Source organism: Jaculus jaculus, chromosome 19 (genome assembly GCF_020740685.1).
Source record: "Jaculus jaculus isolate mJacJac1 chromosome 19, mJacJac1.mat.Y.cur, whole genome shotgun sequence".
NCBI lineage: Eukaryota > Metazoa > Chordata > Mammalia > Rodentia > Dipodidae > Jaculus > Jaculus jaculus.
Genome location: NC_059120.1, coordinates 22,508,038 through 22,512,382, shown reverse-complemented (window position 1 = coordinate 22,512,382; position 4,345 = coordinate 22,508,038). Strand labels below are relative to the sequence as shown.

The 4,345-nt window shown below is 47.6% G+C and overlaps 1 non-coding gene across 1 annotated transcript; it reads right to left on the bottom strand.

Annotated features, from left to right (window-relative positions):
- Window positions 1-3,978: 3,978 nt before the first annotated feature.
- Window positions 3,979-4,063, bottom strand: Trnar-ucu. Its single transcript is given in 2 exon segments — window positions 3,979-4,014; window positions 4,027-4,063. It is a non-coding gene; the product is annotated as a tRNA-Arg (tRNA).
- Between the last annotated feature and the right edge of the window lie 282 nt (window positions 4,064-4,345).

Here is a 4,345-nt window from a genome sequence, read left to right as displayed (position 1 = left end):
AAATTAATAATCTGCTTAAAAGTTTGTATCCTTAGTGTGTTTGTAATTTTGTTATTCCATTTTATTTTGTAGAGACAGGGTCTCATGTAGCCCAGGCTGGCCCTGAACTCAGTGCATAGCTGACATTGGTCTTGAACTTGTGATCCTCCTGTCTCAACATGTGAAGTGCTGGGATTTACAAATGCCCAGCTTTGTTTGTGCTTTGAGACAAGGTCTAGCTATGTAGCCTAAGCTGCCCTCGAACATGGACTCCTTTGGCTTCAGGATCTTAACACCTGGGATCACACACAGGTGCTGGCCTACCTGCTTTTGCTCTGTAGTCCTGGCCAAGCTCCTTTATTATTAAGTATTAAAATTAAGTCATGAGTATGTAGAAGGGAATTTTTTTTTAAAAAAAGGGAGTGTGTGTGTGATGAGGAAAAGTAACTCAACTAGATTTTAAAGCAGCAAATCCAATCCTTCAGACAGACAGATCAATGGAATAAATGAGAGAATTCATAATTCCAAATGTATAAATGATAAAAGTATGTTTCAAATTAGTATAAAAACAGGAAGGGCTCAACCTCAGTGACTATGGGACAGAGTTCCCATTACAAAAATATATTCCAGATCAAACAAAGATTTTTTAAAATGTTTTTAAGTTTTAAAAAATTATTTATTTTAGATAAGAGGCATATTGAGAGAGAGAGAATGGGCATGCTAGGGTCTCTAGCTGCTGCAAATAAACTCCAGACACATACACAATCTTGTGCATTTGGCTTAAGTGGGTCCTAGAGAATCAAACTAAACCATCTCTCCAGCCCCAAAGATTAGCCAGGCCTTTAATCCCAGCACTCAGGAGGCAGAGGTAGGAGGATCACTGTGAGTTTGAGGTGACCCTGAGACTATATAGTAAATTCCAGGTCAGCCTGGACTAGAGTGAGACCCTACCTCAAAAAAAAAAAGCCAGTAAAGGCAGGTGTAGTGTCACACACCTTTAATTCCAGCATTCGGGAGGCAGAGGTAGGAGGAGTTCAAGGCCAGTCTGAGACTACATAGTAAATTCCAGATCAGCCCGGGCTACAGCAAGACTGTACCTAGAAAAAAAAAATTGATTAAAACAAAATTACTGCCTTATCTGAATGCAGTATGACTTTCAAACCTAGAATTCAGAAAACACTGATAAATCAAACTATATGAACAAGGGCTGGAGAGATGGCTTAGCGGTTAAGGTGTTTGCCTGTGAAGCCAGAGGACCCAGATTCAATCCTGCAAGACCCATGTAAGCCAGATGCACAAGCTGGCACATGCATCTGGAGTTCATTTACAGTGGCTGAAGGCCCTGGAGAGCCCATTCTCTCTCTCTCCCTCTGCTTCTTTCCGTCTCTCTCTCATATAAGTAAAATAAAATTAAAATCAAAAAGATTAAAATTCAAAATATATGAACAAAACAAAATATCATAGACAAACCAGAAGAAAGTAAAAACAAGTAGCTTGTAACGTATGGCAACCACAGCCGGAGAAGAACTGCAAACTAATAAGAAAATGACTTTCTTATTACAGCCGTCCTGAGTAGGTCAATCATGCAACAGAGAAATGCACACAATTCAAGAACAGACAAGTCACAGAGAAGGAAAGACAAGCGTTGCTGTGTGTGAAAAGATGGTCACCTTCACTCATCATAGAAGAGAACAACTATCACCCATATCCATCTGTTTGATAGTACTGGGGTTGTGAGAAACTCATTCTCAAACATTACTAGTGAGAATAAAATTGGTATAAGCTCTATAAATGCAATCTCCTGAAGTCTTATCAAAGAAGGTAGTTTAAGAATGCTGATGGAGCAGGGCAATCCGGCACTCAGGAGGCAGAGGTAGGAGGATTGCTATGAGTTCGAGGCCCTCCTGAAACTACATATTGAATGAGACCCTACCTCAAAAAAAAGAATGGTAATGAAGACAAAGGTTATGCTCTCCAATGTCAAGCTCCCATCCTAGTCTTTGGCTAAAAAAAGGGGCTACATCCATCAAACTCTCCCTAAATTAACAACGCTTATTCAATTTAACCTATACTGACCTCACTCTCCATTGGAGAATCTTTCTTTTCAGAAGGTAGCGAGACCCAAGGAGACAAACCACCCCTCACATCTCAGTCAAGGCCCAGGCGAAGGCACAGAGGAACTGGGGAGACAAGCCAGAGTGCTGCCTCCACTGTGAGCCCGACAATCAGCGCCAGGTCGAAGGAGACAGATGCCAAGGATCAACACCTACCAAAGCAGAAATCCAGAGGCTCCTAAGAGCTCATCACTGAAGTAGACTTAAAACTCAACCACCACAGCTCAGGGAATTCTGCGGAAGAGGAGGCAGAAAGATTGTAAGAGCCACGGGTTGGGACCTCATGCGTAGAGGCACCGTTTTCCCCAAAAAACTGACTGCTGCACCTATGACTCATAACCTCTGACACCACCACGGGACCCCTGTGGAATGGGGGAAGAGAGGAGAGGAAAGATACAACACATGATGTATCCATTCAAAATACGTTCTTAATAATAATGATGATGATAATAATAAAGAATGCTAGAACAGACCTTTGAGCCAGCAATTCAACTTCCTAGGAATCTATCCTCAAGAATTACATGGAGCCAGGTGTGGTGGTGCACGCCCTTAATTTAACCCAGCACTCCTCAGGAAGCGGGAGTAGGAGAATTGCTAGGAGTTCGAGGCCAGCCTGAGGAAAACAGTGAGTTCCAGGTCAGCCTGGACCCTACCTCGAAAAACAAAAACAAACAAAAAGCCATACGTGTACAATTAAGTAAAAACAGGGATGCTCCCTGAAGCAGACTAGTAGGAAAATAATGAATGAACACCTACATGTCTCAAGTACTGGGGACTGTCACATCAGTATGATCCATATGTACAATGGCACAAGGCAGACCTACACGTATTAATAAGTGAAATGAGTGTAATAAACTGCCAAATGTGGGTTTTAAAGGACACATCAAGTTCAGTGTGGCGTTTTAATCTCAGTACTTGGGAGGCTGAGGTAAGCGATCACCCCGAGTTGGAAGCCAGTTTGGGGCTACAGAGTTTTGGGTTTTGCCTGTGCTAGAGTGAGACCCTGCTGGAAAAATAATGAACTTACCAATAACCTTAAAATATAGACACAACATCGCTAAATTTACATGTTTAAAAAAATCTGAAAATATTTCCAAGAAACCACTACCTCTACTGGCAACGCAGGAGCAACAAGAATGGTTACTTTTTCTTGTTCCTTCACCAACAAAGGTTGGGTTTTGTACCTTTTGCACGAATTACCTGTGTCGTCAGAACAGCGAATTATTTAAAATTCCCTCCTTCCTTCTTTATTATTGTGTGGTGAGGCGGGGCTCGAACCCTGTGCAGGGCCAGAGCTGTCACACTGAATTCGCGCCTGGAGGGGCTGGCGGGCAGCGGGGCCACGGCGACCGCGCCGCACGGGGACCGACCAGGAAACCGCGAGCTGTCGGAAATGCTCCAGGACAACCGGACCGAGGCCCTGACGTGACGCCAGAAATCTCCATTTCTGACTCGGTCCACTCGAGATTCGGGCGCGTGCGTGCTGGGAAGCCCTCGGGGCTGCGGGGACGTTCAGCGCCCCACGCGGCAGCTCCTCCCTTGCCTCGCGGCCCACGGCCAAACACCGGACTCGGGATGTCACGCGAGACCCGGGCCTGCCCCGCGCGCTCCCGCAGGCCCACGCCACGGGCCTCGCTCCGCTACCGCCTCGGACCGGGCCGGGCCGGGAGGCCGGGGAGCGGCGCAGGCGCTGGGAGAGCGACCGGAGGCCTTGGGAGGGCTGCAGAGCCGATGGCGGTGGGGAGGGAACCGAAGCTGGGGGACGAGTGAAGCGGTTTAGAAAGGAAGAAAGACAAAAGGAAGGAAGGAAGGAAGGAACAAAAGAAAAGCGAGAAACAGTACAGGGAACCGTGATTTTTATTACAAAGACGGCTTTAAAAAGTCACGACTCCGCCGGGACTCGAACCCGGAACCTTTGAATGCCTTCAACCTCTAGAAGTCCAATGCGCTATCCATTGCGCCACGGAGCCACCTGTTGGAGCTTGCGCGCATCTGCCGTATTAAGCCAGAGGCGCCGGCCCCGCGCCCTGCCCAGCGCTTTGTGGATCGTTTTCGTCGCCGGAACCGGGGTCCCCGGAGCCACCGGGCCTGATATCTCCGACCTGAGCCGCCGAACCGGGCGCGGGCCGCTCGGCAAGAGCTGGCAAAGGCCCTGCGAGCGGAGGACGGCGGCGGGTCCGCCGTGCACACCCGGGACACGCCGCACCAATCGCGGACGCGCGCTCGCCTCCTCCCCGGCTCCCTTCCGGCTC